The sequence below is a fragment of the Rhinolophus sinicus genome, chromosome 11 (assembly GCF_057876585.1).
Source record: "Rhinolophus sinicus isolate RSI-liver-muscle chromosome 11, RSI-T2T, whole genome shotgun sequence".
In the NCBI taxonomy this organism is placed as follows: Eukaryota; Metazoa; Chordata; class Mammalia; order Chiroptera; family Rhinolophidae; genus Rhinolophus; species Rhinolophus sinicus.
In genome coordinates this window covers 20,445,593-20,471,808 of record NC_142511.1, presented here as the reverse complement: position 1 = coordinate 20,471,808, position 26,216 = coordinate 20,445,593, and the positions used below count along the sequence as shown (strand labels likewise).

Here is a 26,216-nt window from a genome sequence, read left to right as displayed (position 1 = left end):
AAAGACTTCCTAAGTCAAGTTTTAGAGGGTGGTATAATTAGAGTTGTTATCCATTATTTCTGTGGCAGATGACGTTCATGAGATGCTTGATGACTCTGTGTTAATAGGCAGTAGCTTTGCTGAAGGGGAATGTGACTTTGGTCTATTCCTGCTTTCTCCTGCCTCCCTCTCAATGTCTCTCTTTTACTGTTGAGCCCAAGCCAATCCTGAGAACACTTTTGTTTTGACACCTTGTAGGAATTTATGACAGAGAAGTCAGGTACAAAACCAAGATTCTTTGATTTAGAAACTGGTGACCATCTTCGTATATTTTGCCTGTTTTTTGATAATAGTTATGGGTGCTGTTGCCATTCCTTTACCACCTTCTCTGTGTTGGACATTTGTCATAAATGACTTCATAAAATTCTTATGGAAGCCTTGCAAGTAGATGGTATCTCTGTAAAGATGAAGAAGCTGAGGTCAAAGAGTTTAAATGACCAGTCACAGCAACACAGCCATTAAATAGTGGAACCAGGTGACCCTGAGTGTATCTCCCAAGGCCTTCCCACTGCTGGCCAGAGTATTAGGACTCCCCAAGAGCCCTCAAAGGAAAAGGAGCATGCTAGGGCTCGTATTCTTGGTAGCTCATCTGGGTCTGTTTTGTGCTTTGTCCCCACTATGGTCAACAGTGGTCCTTGCCTGCTCTTGTCAGATTTAGTCAGTCTTCCCTGGATTTTTCCCGCATCAAAGCCTGGACTCCTATGGAAGGAGCTCTCTTGGTAGAGTGGGATCAACTTTAACCTGAAGGTTTCCAAGAGTGAAAGCACTTGGTGCATGTTATCCTAGCTCTATGGATAATTCTCGTTTGCCTTTGCTGTGACAAATTCTTTTCTTTTTTTTTCCTTTACCTGGACATAGCCTTTCAAAAAGTCAAGACCTGTCATGTGAGGTTGGCATGTCCTAGGAGAAAGGAGAAATGTAAAGTTTAGTCCATCAAAACAAGGGGCAAATGGGCTTGAAAACTCCCTGCTCTTCAGGGGTAGTGATGTCTTGGTTTAATGGAATGAAAGCCCTTGTGCCCAGTGTCCTCTAACAATCGGACTTTAATGGGGTTACTGCAGCTAGGGTAAAACATTTTATATGGAACCGGGTTTACATTAGCCTACTCTTTAGAGATCTTGCTTGCAATGCTGTTCAAATCCTTTAATCCATAAATAGGATTCCAGACAGCACTGGGCTGCCTTCCAAAACTGTAATCTTCCAGTATATGAATTATTACCAAAAGATTAGGGTGTTTCTAGTAATAACATTTCAAATAAATCAGCTTTCATAGAGGAACAACAAACTAATATTGGAAATAACAATATAAAGACATTTATATAGCCACTTGCTAGAATAACTTCCCTAACCAGGGGCTTCTTTTCTCATTTACATTTATTCTGTTTGAAAAGTCTTTTTTTCATTTCTCATCAGCTTCTGGCTTCAGCCTTAAAGCACACTGCATGCTGGGGAAGAAGTCCCTTCTTCGAAGCCCGTGAAAATACCAGCTCTGTTTACTCTTACTCAGGGATGGTCAGAAGTGTTGGCTATGGTCCCCAGAAGATCCAGACCTCTTTGGCTTTTCTCTTGGGCTTTGAGTAAGTGTGTAGGAGGAAAATACAAGTAAATTTCAGGCTGGAAATAACACTTTTGAGGCTTTGTATCAAAGATCATATATGAGATTGTAGAGTAGAAGATTCCTTTTATGGCCTTAGAGATTGAGTCTTTTCTGGTGATACAGAGATCTCTGCTGACAAAGATTGACCCACATCCATGCACATGGTGTGACCCCAAGACTTGCTTTATATCTGGATGAATTCTGGTTACATCACGTACTAGGTATGGGAACCTTGGGCAAAATCCTTTACCCCTTGTTCTTTCTTCATTTTCTCATCTATAGAATGAGGGTACTTACTACCCCATGAAATTATTGAGAAGATTAAATGAAGTACCACAAACATGAGTTCTTTCTCTTCTTTCTGCTGTTATTTTTAACTATTTGAGTTTATGGTAAGGTTGCTGATGGGAAGTAAGGAGTTTCCCTCATAGCCACAGACAGCTGCTTTGAGAAATGCCTCCAGGCTAGAAGCAGGGATACCTGGTTCAACTCCCATTTCTGGAGCTAACCTGCAGTGACCTTGAGTGAGCTGTCACACTGCCAGAACCCCATTCCATCTTCTATTAGAAGAAAAGTTTCTGACTCCTCCTTACTGTGTAAGGTGAGAAAGTGGTAAAGCCAATGTACTTACATAGGATCACATTTTAAGGAGACATTTCATAGTCACAGCATTTTAATTCTAGAAGAGGTTATCTAGGAAAGGAGGGAATTAGCATTCATTAAAAGTATTTACCATTTGTGTTCAAATCTTTAAGTGCTTCACCATATTTAATCCTAACAATCCCTTTTGGGAGATGAAGTTATACCCAATTTATGGAAGTGGAAGCTGAGCTCAGAGAGTCGCTTTTAGGTAACGTACCCCAGGTCACACAGCTAAAACGTGCAGAAGCAAAACTTAAACCCAGATCTTTAGGACTCCAGAGTCATTGTTTTCCCATTGTACCATGTTTTTATTAGTTGTAACTCTCATTTTATAGGTGACAGCACTGGGACACAAGAGATGTTAAATCATTCATCCATGGACTTAGTTGATTAGTGAAAAATCCAAGACCAGAACTCAATTTTCCTGATTGGGGGGTGAGCCTCCCCCCCCTCCCCCCAGTTGGCATAAATCACCTAACTTTGCCCTGTCTTCTGTCATTAGTTCAAAGAAGTTTTGTTTTCATTTGGATAAATTTTCAGTGGACAGAGGCTCCTAACATTTTAGCTCTCAGACTCCCTTCTCCTGTGAAAAAAATTGGAATAGTTGATTTCTTTGGTTCCTTCTAGCTCAAAAATTCTATTATTTGTATGACCCTCCATTCCCCATCGTAGTTAATGATCTGTAAAGAAATACTTAAATGCACAGGTTTACTACCTTCTCGCTCTGCAAGCTAGAGGGAAGTCAGCTATTATTTTTCCGCTTCAAAATGGAGATCTGAGAGCCATGTTGCTTGCGCACCTAACTCAAGGACTCAGCTGATGAGTGGCCGAGCCATGCCCAGAATGCTTGAGGGAAACCCGTGTTCTATTCCCCTTTTAACACCGATGCTTAGCAGAGGGCCTGGGACACAGTTTGTGCTTATTCAGAGGAGAACAAATATATGCATGCATTAAAGGATGAATGAGTTGAACCCAGGCTTCTCAACTCCCAGTGAAGACTTCCTTTAGCTGCTCTACTTCCCCCCCCCCCCAAACGCTTTTGAAATTGGAAAAATTTGCTGGTTTGCTAAGTGCTTCATGTATCGGTCTTTCTTAAAACGGAGTAGACCTGTAGCAGACATTACGAAAGGAGGATGTCTTATTTGCAGATTAAGAGGGTTACAGGTCTGAACACAGACCTGGGAGGGTAAAGGAATGAATTTGCACACACCACCCCAACTCCTTTCACTCAACTGAAGGCAGCATTATTGCATTATTAATGGGATGGGAAAGGCGAGGCCAGGAGAAGAGATGTTTGCGAATTGCCTCCTCAGATTAAAGGACCTTTGAAATGGAAAGCATTAGCCCCTCTGATTAACTGAGCCCTGCACGTTGCATTTTGGACTTTTAAATGAAAAGAAAGGAGGAAAAACACCAGTGTGTTTTATAAAGCTTGTGCCGTTTTTTTATTCTCTCTTTCCAGCCCTCCGCTTAGCTGCCCCAAAAGGCAATGATGAATGGCACATACTACAAAGGGGAGCCGGCAGGCACACATGGGCCCGGTGCTGTTTCTGTCAGGGCAGCTCAAAGGGAAGGCTGTACCACACAACCAGGAGGCCCCTTTCCTCCCTAAACAAATGTTTTTACTGAAGTGGCAATGGTCTGATTTAATTATAGGGGAAAGAGAAAAAGCACATCCATTCTTCTGCTCAGTGGAGAAGAAAGACTGGAAGGCTTGGGTAGGATGGGAACCAGAATTCACCAGTCCCCAGGGCCCCTTGTTCAATTACTCTTTCTGCCTCAGTTTCCCCATTTGTCAAAATGGAAACAAAACTTTCCTAGTTGTCTGAGGGGGTGTGGAAGGACAGCTTTTAACAAATTGATCTGATGGCAAAAAGTGTGGGAAAGGAGAGAAAGGGGGATGAGGGACTGTAAAGACCTGTGGTGACAACTTCATATATTTGTTTCCCGTCAGTACGAGGGCTGGGATGGGGCTGAGAAAATGAGAAGGTTGCGATATATTTTTCCTGGGGGAGTTTATGGAATACACCAAGTACCACTCCCTATCCCCTCAATCATATACATAGATATTTTTGTTTAGATGATATTCGAAATCATGGAAGCAGAGGGATGGACTTCTTGACCTCTGGAAGACCTCTTTCAGATCATGACTCTGGGACACAGATTTTTGCAAGCAGGTCTTTGCTCGGGGAATTGAAGACAATGCATCTTCACTGAAAGGCACTCCCTCCTTCTCCCAGCCTGCAACACAGGGATGGTTCCACTCATTAGCGGGCAGGCCTGTTTCTCAGGGGCTGGCCTGCTCTTTAGAAGCAACTATTGTCTCCTGTCCTATTCAGCTGTCAGCTAATTTCCCATGATGCTGCTGAGTTTCAGCCTGAAAAGAGCCTTTCCCTGCTGGGCAGTGAGGCAAGTCCTGTCCAAGGGGGTTGTAGCCCCTCCCTTCTGCATGGATAAGAGCAGGCGTCCTCCTAATACTACACAGTAATCTTAGCTGGCCCCGGGTCTGCAAAAATAAGAAGGGAAGATGAGTCAATCAATGACTTTTATTTTTCTGTATTTCTAGACACTCCTGAGGTCGGGCAAAGAGGTTATGCGGAGCCAAAAGATGTCAACCTAGGGGTTGGGAAAAAACAAAAACCAAAACAAAACACTATGAGAAATCTACTTAGCCTTAATTGAGTCATGCATTTATTTTTAGAAATTTGTCAAAACCCCAAAGGTATAAGGTAATGTCATCTGGGGGAAATGCTAGGACTAGAAGTCCAGATATTTAGATTCTGATTTCAACTCTGGAACTAACAAATTAGCTTATCTGAATCCCACATGCTGCAAGGCTAATGAATGATGGTAAATCACTTGACCATAGGGTGAGTTTAGCAGACTCTTGCATCTGCTTGAAAACAGATCTGCTCATAGACATGTAAGATTTTATGATACATAAAATAATGGTAGCCTTAAATTTGGGAAATTGCGAATTTCTCTAGAGATATCTCTCACAGATATCAAAGGTATTTACTCTAAAGTTTACTCTTGGTTTCCAATTTATATTAAGACAGATTAAAAGAGAGGAAGGAGAAATAAAATACAAATTGGAGTTTTAAGTATCAGTATTAAAGAAATACTTCAAAAAATGAGAAATGACATATGGCACCCCCCAGCACCTGTCTTTCTCCTTACCCTTGGGGTATCTTGTGAATCCTGTTTGGAAGGTTCCAGAAAGGACAGGCTAGCTCCAGAATTGCTGTGGCATCTATCTTGGGGTTGCTGGTGATAGAGGGAAGCAGAAATTTTGACTTGGAAAAAAATGGAAAGGTGAAAAGTTCATGAGATATATAAAGCTGAAAAAAAATGAAAACAGTATATCCATTAGAGGAAAGAGAGGAGGGAATTTCTAAAATTGCTAATGGGACTAATTTACCTCTTCTCCCTTGAGAGGCAAGTTCATCCCACACTTCAGGATGTTATGGATCTCTTGCATTTTCCCGCTGTCTTATGATTTTTCTTGTCATGTGACTTTTCTCCTTTGTTTTAGTCTCTGGTATCCCTTGTCCTCCACCTTAGCTTCTGGATAATCAGCCCCATGATGCCAGGTGACTTGCTCTCGTTCGGCATAATTGAGTCTTCACAGTCACTTCAAACCTGGGTCCCTTCAGATCTGGCCAAGCCTGGTAATTAAAATGTCCCCTTCATCTTTAATTGCTTCATTTAACATCTAGTACAATGGTTTCGGCGCGCTCGCGCCCTCTGCAGCAATCTGGTGTGCCCTGGATAACTGACGAGCAGCACCTCTTGCCCTTGCCTCAGGAATATTCATCTATTTTTGGGCTGGACATCTTTTCTTTTTCTTTTTTTTTAAATTTATTGGGGTGACAACTGTTAGTGAAATTACATAGATTTCAGATGTACAATTCTGTATTACATCATCTATAAATCCCATTGTGTGTTCACCACCCAGAGTCAGTTCTCCTTCCATCACCATATATTTGATCCCCCTTACCCTCATCTCCCACCCTCCACCCCTCTGGGGCTGGACATCTTTGAATCCCAGGCCTCCTTCGACCCACTGTGCTTTTCTTATTTGTTTGGGAAATGTATTTTTAATTTTCTCTGCCTTCGTGGGTGTAAAGCAGGGCCAGTTCCTATCCTACTGTCCTACACTCACATACAGAGAAAATAGTACAGCTCCCAGCAAACATTATTACACAGGCTACACATTCAGCTGCAGCGGGTGGGGGGAAGCCCTGGCCTGGGAAGGGCAATGCCAGCTCTGCCAGTTTCTAATATACCAGTGTCTCATTGTGACATTGGGCAAATCCTTGACTGAGCTCCCTCCAGCCTCACTTTCCTCATTTGCAAATAACATAGTGATATCCACAAAGCAAGGTTACTGCAAGAACTAAATGAGGCACACGATGGAAGTTTGGTAATGTCTTAAGTAAATGATAAGAATTTAAATTATGATATTGGGACAGAGGCCATCTGGATCCTGAGTGTGACTAAAAGAGACTGCCTCTCACCTGCACCATCTACATGTGGCTGTGGGAGAGGGGGTGATGACTGGATACCCCTAAACATGAGTTGTACATGGCAGGAGGGAGTGAAGATAGTTACAGGGAAAACACTGTGGCAAGAAGTCTCAAGGTCATGATTCTTTGCCTCCTTTTGTCTACATTGTTCTTCCCAAAGAAAGCGTGGCTGGGTGGCGGGGCAGAGGAGGGGAGCGCCTTCCCATCAGAAGGATTCTATGATGCCACAGGTGTCCTGCTGAGGGAGGGTGGATAGCGGTAGCTCTTACACATAATTTGAAGAGTTGGTCAATGTAGCAATTGAGGATTAGATTTGCTGAAACGCTTTCAGGTGTTAGGAAGTCTGGCCAAGTGTTCTGGAGTATCCCTTGGGAGCAGAGGAAGTTATGTTGATAACACTGAAAGTGAACAATAAAAGGGTCAAAGTATTGCCATGTCCACCCAGATTGTTTTTCAACGAGCTTAGCAATGCTTTGAATCTAGTAACTTCCACCTCTTAAGCATAAAAATAAAAACAAAAAACATCATGGCCTTCTTTTGTAGGATGTGTGTGTCTGGATGTGTGTTTGTGTGCATACGATACACTTCTGCATCTCAGCACTTGTGGTTGGATGGGGTATGAGGAGAGGGGGGGTCCACCATCTTCTACGTGGGGTGAGATGCTATGAAGAGACAACTCCAAGAACTGGACATCTTGAATTGGCCTGGTTATTTGGGGGAAAATTGACCCTTAGTGATTGTCAGGCTTAGCAAGCAAAAATATAAGAGGCCCACTTAAGTTTGAATTTCAGATAGACAAATAATTCTCTTTTAGAATATGTATGTACCCATATAATGTAATATTTGGGACACACATAATAAGCAATTATTTGTTACTTATCTGAAATTCAAATTTAGCTGGGCATCCTGAATTTTATCTGGCAACCCTAGTTGGGGTATGGTGGTAGGCAAAATCAGAGTCTCTTTGGATTATGAAGGAGGCAACTAACAATTTTTTCTTCTTCTAGGGTTTATAGTGCTTATGAGAGCCAGAAACTTGGGGGTAGGAGATTCACGACCTTGTACCCAATCAGGTATTTGGAAAAATTGTCTGCTGTGTAGCTGCAAACAATAGATATGCTGGGAAAATCACCTGTTTATTCAGCACAGAATCTCAGGATTCTGTGTTTATTCAGGATCAATCTTTCTTACCCTGTAATTTGAAAAGCACTTATTGAGCACCTACTGTGTTCCAGACATTGTGTTTGGTTGTTCGGTAACTATCCTAGTAAGCCAATTGTAATACTGTGTTGTTGGACTAATTAGATTGCAAGGAAGAAAAACAGACACAAGAATGTTCAAAAGAATTGAAGAATACCTTTTTTTTTCTCTGATATTGAATGTTTATCTCAGATTTTCTCTAAATTTCTATTCTGTTCTCCTTTCCACCAGCCAGCTTTTTCTGCTTCCTCATTTTCCATGTGGTCCCAAATGACTAGCTTTTCATCTAAGATTATATAGCCTCCCAGTCCCGACACCAGCCCTCAGTATTGGCAAGTATCTCTATGTATCTTAGTTTAAATCCTTGGAGAGAATTTGATCGACTAGTTTGCCTTTTAAGTTCTAGTCATAAGATGCTCATCAGCCTATGTATGCATGGCTTTGTGTCAAGTGTCTAGTTTAGCCATGGTTCAGTCAGCTGTGGTCAGACGGGGAAATAGTCACGAAGGCCCTGAAAAATCGTCTAGTATGTTCTGTTCTTTGTTTTCTGTTTTTCTGACACATTTAGTTACAAAAATGTTCCTGCCTAAATAATTATTTTTAAAGCTTAGTGGAGTCAGACTGACTGAGTTTGAATCTTGGCTATACCATTTTAGTTTTATTAGGTCCTTAAGAAAGTAACTTAAACTTTTCTATTTTTTAGCATCTTCACCCACAAAATGGGAATAATGATAGAACCATCTCATATAGTTGCTATAATAAATACATGTAAAGCACTTAGAATGGATCAGAAGGTGAGCAGTTAATAAAAGGTAGCTATTTTATTGGTATTGTCCAATATACAGGCACACATTTACTCAGCATCTTCCCATCAGAAGATAATGTGATGTCAAGACCTGCTAGTGCATCCAGAGTTGATGACCAAAAGGTCATTTTAAATGCTTATTTTCAATCTATATGTGATATCCATTTCTCTCCTGGTTACATTCCAATAGACGTAAATGGCAAAGTTAATCAATATAAAACTAGAAATAAAAAAATAGAAAATTATGATAATAAGAAAGTGAAATATAATAAAAATTATAATAACAATTTCTACTCAAAAGAGGAGGAAAAGGAAAACTGTAGAACATATACCCTATGTAGCAGGCTAGCCCTTCAGCCTTACAAAATAAGGTGTCTCTTTGGTCCTCTAAGTATAGCCATTTATATTTGTAGGTGGTAAAATATTGGCAGAGGCCTGAATAGTCCATGCCTCCTTCTAAGTCTCATTCAGTCTGTGTAAGAAAATTCCAGCATCTGCTAAAACAGGCCTGAGCTTGTAAAAAATAGCCTGGCACTTTTAACAACAACAACAACAACAAAACAAGCCACTTGCCCATGGACACAACCACAAAAGTCTGCTCTTGTACAAAGGTCAAATCCTGTGGCTCACGCTTACCAAGCATGGAAGCCTGATACCTCTGCTCCCACTGCATAGAAACATTAGTCTCTCAATGTGTTACTTTGATTTCCAAATGCTAGTTTTGTCTACCTCAAGGTTTTTCAATCAATGCCTCAAGTGTTGGAGTTTTCAGGGTGACAATTACTTTCATCCCTTAAGTCCTCTCTGAGTTTTTAATCAATTGAGAAGTAAAAAGAGGAATAAAACATAGAGGTCAAAACAGAAACTTTCAGTGCTCTCTTCAGCATCACATATACTAAAATTAGAACGATAAAGAGAAGATTAGTGTGGCCCCTTAACAAGGATGCTGCACAAATTCACGAAGCAGTCCATATTTCTTTTTAAAAAATGAGGAAAGTTTAAGGAGCCTCTGGGACAGCATCAAACTTACCAACATTCACGTTATAGGGGTACCAGAAGGAAAAGAGGAACAGCAAGGAATTGAAAACCTATTTGAAGAAATAATGAGAGAAAACGTCCCTAACCTGGCAAAGGAAATGGATATATAAGCCCAGGAAGTGCAGAGAGTCCCGAACAAGATGAACCCAAACAGGCCAACATCAAGACGTATCATAATTAAAATGCAAAAGGTTAAAGACAAAGAGAGAATCTTAAAAGCAGCAATAAAAAAGCAATTACTAGAAGGGAGCTCCTGTAAGACTGTCACCTGATTTCTCAACAGAAACTTTGCAGGCCCATAAGGGATTGGTAGGAAATATTCAAAGTGATGAAAAGCAAGGACCTACAACCAAGATAACTCGAACCAACAAAGCTATCATTTAGAATTGAAGGACAGATAAAGAGCTTCCCAGACAAGAAAAAGCTAAAGGACTTCATCACTACCAAACCAGAATTACAAGGAATCTTAGAGGAACTTCTTTAAGGAGAAGAAAACAAAAAGAAGATAAAAAATATGAATAATAAAATGACAATAACTGCATATCTATCAATAATTTCTTTAAGTGTAAGTGGATTAAATGTTCCAATCAAAAGATAGGGGGGGCTGAATGGATAAGAAAACAAGACCCTTACATATGCTGCCTACAAAAGACTCACTTCAGATCAAAAGGCACACACAGACCGAAAGTAAAGGGATGGGAAAAAAATATTTCATGAAAATGGAAACAAACAAAAAAGGGGGAAAAAAAAAGCTGGAGTAGCAATACTTCTACTGGACAATATAGACTTTAAAACAAAGGCTATAACAAAAGACAAAGAAGGATCCAGTAATCCCAGTTCTGGATATTTATCTGAAGAAACTCAAAACACTGTTATGAGGGGACATGTGCATCTATATGTTTATTGCAGCATTGTTTACAATGGCCAAGATGTGGAGACCACCTGGGTGTCTATTGATGGATGAAGGGATATAGAGTAGGTATTACATATATACAATGGAACATTGCTCAGCCATGGGTTCTTGCCATTTGCAGCAGCACGGATTGACCTGGAAGATACTCTGGTGAGGAGAGTGTCAGACAGAGAAAGACAGATGCAATATGATTTTGCTTGTATGTGGAATCTAAAGAATAAAATAAACAAAGAAATAAAACAGAAACAAACTCATAGATACAGAGAATATTTTGCTGGTTGCCCTATAGGAGGGGTTTGGGGGTGAGTAAGACAGAAGAAGGGATTAAGAAGTACAAATTTGTTGTTATATAGTAGTCACGGGATGTAGGGTACAGCATAAGGAATATAGTCAATAATAAGGTAATAACTATGTATAGTGCCAGGTGGATACTAGACTAGTCAGGGGGATTGCTTCTTAAATTATATAAATGTCTAAACACTATGCTGTACACCTGAAATTAATATAAAATAATACTGAGCATCAAAATTCATAAATAAAGTATTAAAAAAAACCCATGAGCTTTCATTGATTATACTGAAGTTGAGAATGTATGGTTTGTATCTATGGTCAGACTTGCCTAAAATCAGCCTCTTTTGTCTATTAATCCCTAAAAGTGGAAACAGAGACATGAGCCTCCATGGGGCCATTGAAGACCCCATCCCGCATTTGGAAGCAGGAGCAGAACTGAGTGCGCCCCCTCTGTGCAGTTTCAGAAATGGAGAAGCTGCTGAAACAAGCATGCCTAAGTTCTTTACCTCCAGGGCCAACCAATTAGATGGTCAGTTCTGTTTGCTTTGCAAAGATTCAGTTAAAGATATAGGAGGAAGAATAGTAGCAACTTTTGCCAAAACTTTGGAAATAACTGAACCTTCTATATTTACGGAAAAGATAAAAAATTGGGGCTATGGAAAGGGTAGTTTGTTGACTTTCTTTGCAGTGAAATGAATACATTTTACTGTCCAGGTGGGACTCCTTGAGATTCTGTGACTCCAAGACTTTTGGAGAGTCCTTGCCCTTGGTTTGATACTGATGGGAAATAGCAGGTATGCCTACCTGAGGCTGGGGAGATGAGCGAGCTCCTGGGGCGCTGGGAACGGAAATGGCAGAGTCAAGGCTAAATATCAGGAAAAAAGAAGAGAACTCTCAAAGCAGTCTCTTGGCCTTCCTAGATCTTATTCGTCATTGACAAAGGGAAGTGAGAATACAGTATCTTCCAAATTCCTGGGGTTCAGTGCTATGTAGAGTGGGGAATAACCATAGCCACCTGGGTTTGATCCAATAGTCAACTCTTAAGACCTGCTGTATGTTTCAGAAGTCTTCCTGCCTAGACCTAAGGAAACGTGGTTCCAATGGGAGCAGTACGAGCACGCATGTGGGCACCCTCACACCAAGTTCTTGAAAACGCTTCCTCCTCTTTGTTCCCTAAGGGACAGAGGCACAAACAGTCTCTAATCACATGAAACACAACTCTCCTTTCCTAGCACGTGTGTGCTATAGAGCATGGAGCACACTTCTAATGCAGTAGGACTTGAGTGAGGAGACAACGCAGGTTTTGCCAAAGCCATTAGGGAAGGTTTCATGGAGGTGACAGCATTGCAGCACAACGTTGAATGCCTGATAGGTTTTAAATAGTTTGGGAAAAGAGGATGAGAGTTATAGGCTGGGGTGGGGACAATTTGGAGAGAGAAAGCAAAAACATGTTAAGTTATTGAGGAGAGAACGAACTGTGTGTGTGTGTGTGTGTGTGTGTGTGTGTGTGTTTACATGCATGTGCACATGTGAGTGTGTTTGGTGAGAGGGGAGCAACAAAGCATCCATGTAAAGATACCAGGATACACAAATATACATTTTCCCCGTAGCTATACAGTAAAGGTCCTTTCCTGCTTTCCTATCTGACCTGTCCTGTGTAGCCATGGCGCTGGTAATTGAATTTCCATACATAGGGAGAACATAAATTCCACAAATGCCTTTTCTTTACACACACAGACTCTCCTCACCCATTCCCAACCACAGAAAATGCTGTATTAATTTGATTCAGGAGCACCTTTCATGATAGTATCGTTCCAAAACACACACAAACAGGCTCCATCCCCCTTTTCCCTTTGATGTATTAGCCTAGTGGGACTTCTGGGAAAGCAGGTTCCTCTGCAGGCTCAAGGGCCCCTTTCCCATCCCTCTGCCTCCCTCACATTTAACGCCTTCCTTGCCTTCCCCAAGTGACAATTTGAACTCCCTTGCCCCTGTGAGGATAAACCTGTTTGTCTTTATCTGGAGAAGGGACGCCAGTGCAGCAGACATTCAAGGAGGGTGTATCAAGGAGGTTGTGTATCTCACCCCTCCACCCCTCGCCCCCACCCCCGACACACCCCAGTCGCTGGTCCTATGGCAGCATCTGTTTTAAACCTACAGAGTCTCTGCAACTCTGGCTCCACTCTTGAAAAGGACGTTGACTAGTGAGAAGCTGCACTTTGTGGTAGTGACCATAAGTGGCACAGATTTCAGAGAAAAGAGACCAGGGCAGGCTAGGGTGGATAAGAGGAGCTACACCGGGGAAGTGGGATCTGAATTGAATTTTTCAGGCTGAGGAGAATTTTGGTTACTTGTTAAAGGGGAGAAGGTAGTTCATGATGAAATTTTTGGTAGTGCTTGGGCCACTGAAGATTCAATATTGGAACAGGTCAGTATCCACGCAGGTTACGAATGCGTTTCCTTGCTAAGACCTTGAGTTTTAAGGGTGCCTTCGTTAGGGTTCTTCTCCTGTTTTCCATTCCCTACTGGCCTAGCCATATCCCCCACATCAGGCTATAGAAAGATTTCTTTCAGCAAAGAAAACTCTTTCCTAATTCTAGTCCTTTCTAAAAAGGCTGCTAGTGATCAGCCCTACTCCCCCCTCTCCTCACCTCCCCAGGGCTTTTTATTTTTTCTTTCCAAGTTGATGGATTCCCTTGATGTAAGAGGGAAAGAGAACTGCTAAAGAGTTGTATGCTGTATATCTTCATCAATGTCTGGGCTGGCGAAAAGTGAGAGGCTGACTCAATTAAGTGGAGCACGGATGGGGAAGGGGGCGTGGTTGCTATGGTCTGAGGAGACGGATGATGGTGCTAAATCAAGCACGTAATTTCCAAAGTGCCACCAATGAAAATCAGCTCTAAACAAGTCTGCGGTAAATTTTTAAAAGAACATTTTAATGATGAAATGACCATCTTTGAGATTATTTTGCAAGTAATTGAGTAAAATTCCCTAGTGAAAAATGTTTGGCGTCAAGTTCTTGAAAATGCTTCCTCCCCTTTGTTCCCTAATGGACAGAAGCACAGTCTCTAATCACATGAAACACAACTCTCCTTTCCAGCCTGTAATTATGGTGGGGACCCAGAGAAATGCTAGTTAAGGACTCTGTCAACTTGTCCATTAAAGGAACTGGAGTTATGTGGGGGTTGTGTGTGTTTTCTTTCTCTCATTTTTCTTTTTTTTTTTCTTTCCCCTGAAAGAGTTCAGATCACAATCGTTTCCAGTGAGGCTGAAACTTTGACATAGATTGTCAGCAAGGGAGTAAATTATCGTCAACCAACTGTAAAACACTTAAAAACAAAATGAATGATGCTTTGATTTGGAAAGGACCAAACTGGCTCTCTGACCTTAGTGTTTTCAAGGCTCCTGCAAATTTGGAGACTGGGTTCATGCTTGCTTTACAGTCACAGGGGAAAAGAGAGGCACATGGTCTCTTGCTTTGAGGTGACAGGGAAACAAACTCCAAGGTTTCCCACTTCTCTGTGGTGTTTGTTTATCCCTGACCCCCTTTCTTCACTGTGCTCCTATTTTTCTTCTTGGTTACCAACAGTCCTCAACTTAGGGGCAATGCCAGGTCTTCAACTAAAATGTCACTCAATTCAAGAAAAAATAGCAATCTGAGCGCCAAGGGTTAGTACTCAAAAGGCTTTCTTCTTCTTTTCCTTTCAAGTAGAACTGCTTCTGTTCTAGGCCCAAATGGGGGAACTCATTTTCCAATCTGTGGTCACTCGGGGCAGCGTTACTTGATCAAGAGGGCTAAACCCAAGGGCAAAGGTAAAGCCTTTAACAAGTAAAAGACTTATAACTCATTGTGAAAGGAAGAAGAGCCAGCCCAGATCCTGTGGCTTATGTGATGCCCAACTTGTTTCCTTCTCAAAAACTTCAAGTCACCCCATGTCAACTGAGTGGAGTATAAGCTTCTCATCCTGGTGGAATTTAGGCCAATCAAAGGCATGGCCCCGACCTGCCTTTCAAGGGTAACTTCCTACTGCTCCCCTCCTGGTACTTGCAGCACCAGCTACGGTAATTTCCTCACGTTTCCAGGCCCAGCCTTCCTCATCTCCATGCCTTTGTTCATGCTGCTCTGCTGGCATAGAGTTCCTTCCCCTCAACGCCACCTCATGGGCTTCTGTTGAATCTCAAATTAATTTCTACCAAACACCATCTCTGTCATGTACAGGACCATGAGCCGGTCATCCCAACTCTAACTTCCTCTCCTTTCTCTGAAGGTCCCCAGTTCTCTGTTCCTCCTTCATGGACAGTATGTTTGAGTACATTTGTGTATTTGCCGTATTTCCCTTCTATATTGCAAGAGTTCCTACTCCCATTTGTGATTACAGCGGTGATCAATTGCCAAGACTTTGATATTTTAGTGTCGGGAGCCAATTCTTTGTTTTACCAACTTTGAGAAGTGCTCTTATTTCCTTTCCCTTTTAATAGGGTTCAGTTGTAATGGAGAATCAGTTATAATGGAAAAGCCCTGAGAAGTAGGTAGAGCAAATGGCCTCCTTCTTTGTGCAATTTCAGGATCTGGACAAATCTCTCCCAGAGAAAAATCTCCTTTCTCTTTTGCTGGTATTTGGAAATTTCTTGACCAGAGAACCAGGCCTCTGGTTTCCCAGTGAGAGTGACAGCTTATATACAAATACAACTGGAAGACACGTAAGAAATTGTTCAAATTCATTCTAGGAGTAAACGACTGATATAAACTATTTGTTAAAAAACATATTTTGATGGGGACTGTGGCTCTCAATGTCTAAAAATGAAAGGAAAAGAGCATACTAGACAGAGTGCAGGATTGGGGGGGTGACTGATGAATAAACCAGGTCACTCACAATTTAGCCTGGGGTCAGGTTGCAATGAGCAAGTCCTTAAATCAGTAGGAACTTCTAATCTATCCAGCCCATTTCCCAAATCCAGGGAAATTCTGAATTCTCAAGGCAGGTTTGGACTGGGTGCTACACAGGACTAGGAGCTACTTTGTAGAAGGGATAACCTAACTCTGATAACCTAACTCCTCTTTCATTCATTTACTGGAAGGCTTTGATCTATATGAGAATGAAAGTGCCTCAATTGTTTTTAACCTTAATGAAAATAAAGAAGCAGCCTTTTTCTGGAAAGAGGTGAAAAAGAGAGAAGCTCTAAGGTCATTAGGCACCCACAGGAGAGAGGAAATAAAACCTCATTTGCCTTGGGCTGAGTGAATCCCTCCTCACTCCACCCTCACAAAAATCTCATTACTCATATTACCGCAACTCCACTGTCTGTCGGTCTTATAGCCCTCTTTGGCTATGCTTCCTTCCTTCTGTCAAGTTCCTGCTCCCAATTTAATTTCAAATTGAGCTCCCTCCCACTTTCTCTTATTCAGACCCAAAGGAGATGAAGAACAGCTGGTCACCATCTTCCTTATGATAACCCTTCATATGGTATAATTTTATTTCCTTAAATTAATGACAGTATGTTGGGTGTCTTCCATCCCAGACACATTCTAATAGACACTTTTAACATACGGAGGGCTGAAGAAGAGAAAACAATGCCTCTGTCATGTTTGGGCACAGCCTAGATTTGAACACAGCTAAATCTCAACAAAGCTGGTGTCTTCTAGTTGGAGACAGGATTTAGAGGTGTTTATATCCCAGAATCCCTGTGAGGAGTCAGAGTCACATAACCCTGCGTGATCTGCTCTTTGGTGAGGTGTAATGGGTTCTACGACTCCAAAACCTACTTATTTATCTGAGATCAATTCTTTACTAACCTGGTAATATTGCTGCCATTTTAGATGATCCCTATAGTGAGAACAATCTTTCCCCACTTCCCACTTGCCAACATTCTTTTCTCACAAGGCAGGAAAAAATTGCACTGGGTGGGTTTGGGAGACCTGCTCATAATCTGTGGCAGTATTAGGGAATGGAATGGTATGCTTAGGAAAATACAGAATTCTGAATTATTTTCTAAGCTGTTCCACAAGCTTGAAACCTTGGAATTCTATTCCCTTGCATCTTGCTACATTCAGTCATCAAAGCCTTTTAATGCATCTGCTATGGACAGAATGTTTGTGTCCCCCCAAAAAATGTATATGTTGAAATCTAACCCCCAGGGTGATGGTATTATAAGATGGGAGTCTGGGAGAGGTGATTAGATCTGGAGGGCAGAGCCCTCATGAATGGGATTAGTGCCCTTATAGACAAGACCCCCCCAACCCCCCCACCTAGCTGTGTGAGGACACAGCTAGAAGATGGCTGTCTACGAACCAGGATGTGGGTTCTCACCAGAACCTGACTGTCATGCAGCGTGTCATGCGGAGTGTCTGGTCCTGCTCCCCACATAAGAACGCAAGACATGGTGAGGCCAAAAACAAACACCCATGGAGCCATAGATGGGGGAGTCATACCACTCACTATATTCTCGCTGATGGCTGGGATGGAGACACAGGAAGCAGGAGCCACACTATCCGCTACCTGCCATCCACTTCTCTCTGCCAACCAACCCCACTTGCTAGCTGCAATCTGCTATTGCTAACTCAGCCACCATCTTCTTGCTAGCCCCCATTTTCTGCTAGTGTAGCCATGGCAGTTATATTAGTGGCCAGTGGCTCACTGGTTATAGCTGATGGCCAACTAGCCACAACTGATGGGCATCCAATCACAGTTGATGGCCATTTACTACCCAAGCCAGCACCTTTCTATGTGAGGCCGAGAGCCTGGAAACTGCACTCCTGGCTCTGTCCCCACACTGCCTATGCTGGCACCTGGGTCTCAGACTTCCAGCCTCTAGAACTTCGAGAAATAATTTTCTATTTAAAGCCACCCAGTGTACAATATTCCATTACAGCAGCTCAAATGATCTATTTCTTCCTATTCCTGCGGCCATGACCTTTGACCAGGTTTTCATTATTTTGCTTTTAGACTTTTGAGTAGCTTCCTAAAGGTATCCCTTCCTCTGGGATTTTTTTTCTTTCATTTTAATTAATTTATATTCTCCCCCCCCCCACACACACACATACTCTTTTTTCCTCTCTCATTTTTCTTGCCCTCTGTCTCTTTTGCTTAGAACACATTCTGGTCATGTCCTAGGTACAGGGCTGGAGGGGGTGAGACAGTGAGTTCAGCAGGGAGTTTCAAAGAGGGGCCCCATCTGTATCAACATAGTGCCTAGTACATGCCATGTGCTCAGAAATGTTGTACGGATGAACGAGGAAAGCAGAGATGTACAATACCTAATATCTGTAATTCATACATCACTGAGCAGTTCCAAACACTCTCCAGTTTTGCCGTATGTCATCCCCAAATACCGAATAGGAACATATAATAGGATACGTATTATCTCTACAGATTTGAAAGCTGCTTACCTCAGAAACTTCAACAACGTACGGTGTAACCGCCATGTTCACATACTGAAGAAAAAGAGAGTAAGAACGTAGTCCCGGCCTTCTTGAGAGGAAGGGGGACAAAAAGGCAGACAGGAAGTGACCATTAGCATGTAGCGTTGTATCACAACGCCTGCTGTAATGAGAGTGTACCAGGAGAGGACAGTCTGTGTGGATGAGGGAAGAACTCCAAGAACAGGACTGCCTGAGGTAAGTCTCATAGGATGGAGCAAGAGCAAGAACTAAGGAATCCTCCATTCTCAGCCTAGTAATCTTTCTTTTGGGGATGAGAAATGCCCAGACTCAAAATTGTTTCCCAATTTACAGCTCCGAGTCACCCTCCCAGCTGCAAACACCCAGAGTGTTAGTCTGTCTGTGTGTTGTGGAAAAAGGCAAGTATCAGATACTGAAATATGTAAATACATAGGTAACTTTTTTATGTAAAATTCATGGTGCAACTGCAGAGACAGAAAGGTCCCTCCAAGGCCAGCCCCCCTCTGCAACCCCTCCCGCCTTTGGTGCTGCTGTGTTGCGAGACAGCCGTTATAGGCTGGGCTGCAGCTGGCACATTTCTGTTTGCTGGGTCTGGACTGCTGCAGTCTGGGCTGGTGAGACAAAAGGATGAATGGTCTGAGGTCTGGAAAGGTGGGAAAAGGGAGGCGGGCAGAGGAGGGGCTGGGTGGTGGGGTGACTGGCTAATTGCTTTGTTGGGTGGCAGGAGGCCTTTCAGGAACAACAACAGCAACTTGAAGGCCCATTGCTTAAGTGCTTTTCATCATCATTACCTCCTGTCATTAGTCCCATCAGCTGCTTCCATCAGCTCATTGCTAGTCAGGGGCCAAGGCATGTCACAAACTCCCTCTTGTTTGCAGCTATCTCTCTCTGCCTTCATCCAGAGCCAGGCCCTGTTCCTCTAAGCTCTCTTTATCTGGCCATTGGTGCCCAACCTGTTCCTGTATTTCATGGGTCCATCTGTTAGGGGGCTGCCGGCTGTCCCTGTCCATTTGTGCTTCGACTATTAGATTGAAGGAGGGGTTACGTCTGTTGCTTCCTGCACTGGCCCTGTGGCCCGCTCAGTGGTGACTCTCATCCTGCCCTATGACCTGGCACTGCATCTCCTGAGGACCCAGGAAGGGCTACTTTCTCTAGGGACCCCAGAAAGAATGACTCTCCAGTCCAAGTATGCCTAAGCTGTATCAGAACGACCACTGATTATGCTGAGAGTCATTAATTGAGTGCTGATATGTGCCAGACAGGGTGCTTATAACTATGTCTATTTAATTCTCTAAGGGCACTGGAGATAATGTTACCTCCATTTTACAGATGAGAAAACTAAGCCTCAGGGAGGCTGAGTAACTTAATTCAGATCACATTAGCATGACCCCAGTTTTTATGACTTCAAAGGTGTATTCAGAGGTCTCTTTGTGTGGCCAATTACTTTATCCCTTAATTAGCCCCATGGAAGAGTGGTAGGAAGGTAGGATTTGGAATCAAATGGAATAAGTTAAATTCCTGCTTTGGGTACTTAATATGTAAGTGACATTTGGCGAATCATTTAACCTCTTAGGCTCTTGGTTTTCTTATCTACAAAATGGAGATTTAAATCTACCTCATAACCATTGTGGAAAGGTTTAAATGAGATAAAGTGTGAAAAGTGTGTAGTACAGAGTCTTCAAAAATGGTAGCATGATGTAGACTATAATTGTTAAAATAAGGAATAAGGATCACAGATGGGAAATACCACTGGGCTGATAGGAAGTTGTGTTCATTTTGAATTGTTTATTTGAATTTCTGGCTGTTCAACTAACGTTGCTTTAAGTTTTGTACTTGTGTATCTATCAGAATATAGTTATATTGTGGTGGTAACAGTGGCCACAGGTCTTACTGGCTTATAATAACAACGGTTTGTTTCACTCTCTACGCCACGTGTCCACATTTTGAGTTGGGTGGGGTTCAGCTCCATGGTCATCTTTGCTCCAGCATTCTGGCTGAAGGAACATTCCTTGGTTGGGGCACTTTTGGTGGTGGGGCAGAGGGAAAAACACATGGTGGACCTCTGAGAGCCTCTGCTTAGAAGTTACACTATCACCTCTGCCCACATTTCATCGGCTGAAGCAAGTCAGATGGTCACTCTGGAGTTCAACAGCGCAGGTGTGTGCAATCCTCTCACAGGAAGAAGTGCTGCAGGGAGTCAAACCCAGAAGTTTTAGTAAAGATGAAGACCATCTTCCCCAAATGGGGCTGCAGTTGATTCTGATAGTCTCAAAGCTTACTTATTTTGGTCTTGTCTTATGCACTGCTCAGATTTGTCCAGGAATGTTTAGGTTTGTTTGTGTCATTTTGATGAATCAATAAATTGCCTAAAATAACAAAATATACTTAAACCTAGTAAAAACATTTGCATTGCTGAAATTCCTGGAGGAAAAACTAACTGTTATTACATATCTAAAAGACTCTAGCCTTTTTTCCCCATTAGAGTAACTGTTTTGGTAATGCTATTTTTGATAATGTGATATTTCTTAGGAATGCAACCAATGTTTTATAGTAGAAAATAATGCAGTTTTTTATTATTCAGAAATTTGAACTGGAATAGCTATTGGTTGCCCCATGTTCCAAAAAAGGGAAGATGAGAAGCATCGGAAGAAGGCTGCCCCTGTAAATGTAAGTTTTCCTACGCACACATCTCCTTGCCGCCATCTCTAATGTAGTATTTATATTATTCTGCTTTATTTAGAGCTACCATCTATCTATCTATCTATCTATCTATCTATCTATCTATCTATCTATCTATCTATCATCTATCTATCTATTATAGTCTGCTACTAGATTGTCAGTTTGGGGAAGGTAGAGGCTGTTTCTTCCTCATACAGGTGTCTTTTCTGGTAGCTGGTCCTGCTTTACATAAGGTTTCTTGACTTGAACTAGGATCTTTCCCTCTGTTCCTCAAATAAAAAGCTGTAAGAATGTTTTCTCCTCTATAGAAAGTAAAGTAGGGTCTTGCTAACTACTCCTAAGGGTTATACCTTGAATTGGACTTAATTTGCTCTTTCTAAGCCCAATGCTGACTATGCAAGTTGGATGCTGATATGTTTTTCTTCCATTCTCACCCCATCAAATATTTGCTTGTTGCAGCCCACATTTAGAGATGGTCTACCTGCCTGTGCTCTGTGGGTGGGAGTTGGCAGGGAGGAAAATGAAAAGGAGGGGGGTTTGGGGGGAAAGTCATGGGCAATTACAGAAACAAGGAAAGAGTTGTATACTTTGCTGTTTGGGAAAAAAGAAGATAAGAAATATGAAGTCATGATAGAGTCTGTTATATTAAATTGAGAGGAAAAATTTCTTTCTGTGCTTTTTTTCTGGCTGAGCCCTAGGGTACAGAACAGAGCATGATGCTGGCTGGTAGCTGATTTAATATTCAACTTTTGCCTAAACTCAAGAGCAAGAGACAAAGCCTAAGATAGTACTACACAGAACAATGCTGTTATCTATCTCTAAATAGCAAGCAGGACATGAACAAGGAGAATTCTACTTACCTAGTTTGTTACAGCTCATTTAAGAGTCACATCGACTGCCTTGTTTACCAATGCTGGGAGTTCAGCACACAATTCTTAGCACTAGGTAAGCACACACAGGCTTTTGGGGGTGCGTCACCTGGGAGCTCACTTCTCTCTGCTGCCTGGGATTCCGGAGGTTCAAGGCACCTGGGTTCTCTGTGCATGTGTCCAGACTGTTATGCCCTGTTCGCTGAATATCTTGGGTCTCCTGGCACCAGCTTTAATGGTGCTTCCTGCTGTCATGAACACACACACTCTTCTTCACATTTGGGGGCGCCTGGGATAGACAAAGTAGACAAGCACTGCTGATAAGCTCTCACATAATCTAAAATTATTTTGGCAATAAGAGGCAGGTGGGAGATAAGAAAGGGCCTCAGAAAGGGGAGGTTGGGTTGGCATAGTCTACCTTCCGTTCACATGGTATTTTGTAATTTCACAAAGCCCTTCTTCATTCACTTTTATCATGATGGCACGGCAACAAATAACTCTGCTCCATGACCCAGAGGCCTGGATTCCAGCCCCACTTCTGACTCTTTTAACTCATTTATTAAATATATTTTGAGTGCCTCCCACACTCTGGGGGATAAGCTCTGGGGGATACAAAGATGAAAAAGCCATCACCGTTGCCTTTTTAGAGATTTACCATTTAGTGGAGAAGCATGTAAACACACAAAAAGTGTGATAAAAATGCATTATAATGCATGTAAAGGCACAGTATGTAGCTTTACATAGACGCACAGTCAACGTGAGCCATTATTAACGTTATTGCTGTTATCATTTCTAACTGCTCACAGAAGTGTGTTCAATATGCTACAGGATCACTAAAGAAAGCTTGTGTCTGGGGTGTGAAGTGAGGACACAGAGGAAGGCTGTAATGGATAAATTGCCTTTGACCAGAATGGAAGATCCACAACTAAGCAAGCCTGGGACGGGAAGCTAAGTGGGGGAAGGAGAAAGTAAGGAAAGGCAATCCGTATGGAAGGAACCATCTGCCCAATGCAGGATCCGTGGGAGAGTGGGTGTGTGTATGTGTGTGTGGTGTTTGGTCTGGCTAGAGGTTGAGTGATGAGAAGTAAACGAGGGGCCTCATATGCTGGCTGAGGAATTTGGATCTTATCTTCTAGGTTACAGGAATGAAAAGTATTTCATATATTTCAATCAGATTTTCATTTCAGAAAGCTAACTGCCCCTGGTTAATCATATGTCAGTGCACAACGGACAAACAGCTAAAGACCTCAGTTTTGTCATATGTGATGGGCATAATGACCCAAGACCTGCTCACCAGTTAAACAAGTTGCATGCAACGAAATGATTTCTCATTTAAGAAGGTGAATTTAAGAATTTCTCATCATTAAAAAAAGGTCTCTGTTTTCATGGTATTATCTTAAACACATCCTATCATCTGCCTCATTACTTCAGGGCCTTAGTTTATATTATCTACCTCTTCCTTTCCCCACAGAATAACTGCTTCCCATCTCCTTTGACCTTCTTAAAGTTGTCAACATCTTCTGGGCTCTGCCCAAGTTACCTCTGCTTTAAGAAGCCTGCATTCATTTTTTTTTTTTTTTTTTGATTGCTGTGTTAAAAATGACCGTAAATTTAGTAGCTTAAGACAACATTCATGTGTTATCTCACAGTCTCCGTAGCCCCAGGATCCAGGCATAGCTTAGAAGGGTTCTTTGTGCAGGGTCTCACAAGATTAAAGTGTCACCCATTGTTTTCTGGAGCGTAGGTCCTGAAGGTCATGAGGTTGTGAGCATTATTCAGTTCCTTGCATTTGTAAGATGATGGCCCCACTTTCTTGCTGGCCATTAGTCTCTCTCAATTAGTAAAGGCTGTCTGCCATTTCCTGCCACGTGGCCCTCACTACAACATAACAGATTGCTTCTTCAAGGCAAACAGGAGAGCATCAGCTGCAACTTGGAATCGCCCTGACATTTTCTGTCTCTGACCTCTAGACCCTTTTTGAAAAGGGCTCACCTGATTAGGTCAGGCCCACCCACAGTCAAGGAGAAGGGATTGATTATACACGGCATACACACCAGGAGAGTCTACCTACACACCTTCCTTACTACCCTATTAAAAGTTCTCCACATTCTTGAAATTCTTAAATTTCCTGTGTGGTCTGTTACTGTCTACTCTATGTAAACACTCAAATGTATTTTTCCCCATATTAGACTGGAGCTGGTGGAGCTGAACTCAACTTCCAGAGCCAAGAGGATGCCTTTTTACTTTTTTGTTGTTGTTGCTTGTTACCCATCTGTACCCCCATCCATTGCTGGGGAGACTAGAAGCTTAAAAGGTGCTGGCATTTTTTGTTTGCTTTTTCATCTTGTCTTGAAATTTGCCAAGCATATGTTCTTTATTGCCATGCTAATAATACACAGAGCAATGACCTCACAAGGAAAAATGCTCAAAGGCCTCAGGAGAACACATTGGAATTCCATGCCACATGATATCTTTGTGGAGGCAGTCAGGGCAGTTCTGTAGATTGGAGATATTGGATTTTCAAGCCTCGAGGTAACCGGAAAAACGGCCTTATTTGTGAACAGGAATAAATTCTCTGCTTAAAAACAAAGACCAAGTTATTCACTTTCAGTTACTGGCTAGCAGAACCTTAACTAAAGCTTAAGTTTGCTCTGAGAGGTAATCCACCTTGGAACTCAGTTCCTGTTTGTCTTTTGGAGACCAGGTTTTAAAGGAGAACAACTTGGTAAGCCTCAAATCAGCCTCCAAACATTTTATCTCTTGGGATTAACCTTCCAAAGAAGGTGTAGTGTGTTTGGAAAACAAATGCATTGCAAATGCCTTTTGAGGCAATCCATGTCCACCCAACTAACCGAGCTTGACAGATCCTAGGAGATGATAAAATATATGAACTGCTTTCCGTGAAATGTGTAGAGCTTGGAGCTTCTCCTTTGTTAACACTACCTCTGGCTATTGCACAGCAAGATCCCTTGATAACTTTTGATGTTGAGTTTGAAAAAAGAGAAGTCCTGTCCCTGTTTATTTTGTTCACATTTGCTGTAATGGCAGATTGTCAAGACAGGGCCATTAAACGTATGTGGGTGCATGGTTTTGTGCTGGTCAGGTCTGAACCCAACCCACCCACATTGTATATACAGAGTGGTGTTTAAAGTTGGAAGATGACTGTGTATATCCAGGGGAGACAGATGTATTGTGTATATAGAGAAAATGTATACAATGGACGGCATTTCAATGTATACACTGAGAAATACACATTAGACATGGTCGTTGCTTGGAAGAGCAGGGCTGAGAGTGGGAGGCAGGAAATGGTGGGTAGAAATCTGTCAACATTTCCTCCTACACTTAATAATTCTATTATCTCCCCAGACACCCTTACAAGAATCTAGAGAGTCTAGGACAGTTTGTGATCCACTCCTGGTTGGTCATAATTGTAATGTTCACTTAGTTCAGAACCCGAGTCTACTTGCTACCCAAGCATGGAATTACGCATACTGAGTAAACATATCAATGGACTGGTTAGCTGTGGAGAGGGCGATGGACCATCATTCCTTCCCACAAAGACTTTATTATAATTCACAGGAAATTAAAAACAATCTTAGAGATTGTCTCACCAAAGCTGTCATTTTTGCAAATCAGAAAACAACTGAGAGTCAGAGAAGCTGAAAATAGCTCGTGTGAGGTACACTCATGGAATGGGGGCTAAGACTAGCATGGGACCCAGAGCTTCTGGTACTTAGTTTATACTGTTATTCTTCCATAGTTACTCACATGGAAAAGACCGTACAAACTTCACTCTCACTTAGACCTTAGAACACGCGCTAAGTGTATATTGAGTGGATGTGGGGCTATGTGCACAGCATGTAGAAAGTAATAAACGAACAAAAAAGTATGACCCATAATTCCACTCTGAGCTATTTTGCTCAAAAGAAAACATATGTTCTTACCTGAACATTCATACCAGCTTGGTTTATAATAGTCCCAAATCAGGAACAACTCAAACATCTATCAAATGGTGAATGGATAAACTAATTGTAATATGTTCCAAAATGGAATTCTATTAAACTTAAACAGGAATGAACTATTGATCTATACGCTAGCATGGGTGAGTCTTAAAAATGTTATGCTTCCTGAAAGAAATCAGATATATGACACATATGGTATGATTCCATTTATATAAAGTTCTAGAGCAGTCATTAATATATGAGGACAATGAGA

General features: G+C 41.9%; 1 non-coding gene across 1 annotated transcript; it reads left to right on the top strand.

The window, feature by feature from the left end:
* The first annotated feature begins 9,683 nt into the window (after window positions 1-9,683).
* On the top strand, window positions 9,684-9,790 carry LOC141569406 (U6 spliceosomal RNA). The gene has a single exon (XR_012493018.2). It is a non-coding gene; the product is annotated as a U6 spliceosomal RNA (small nuclear RNA).
* Window positions 9,791-26,216: the final 16,426 nt, after the last annotated feature.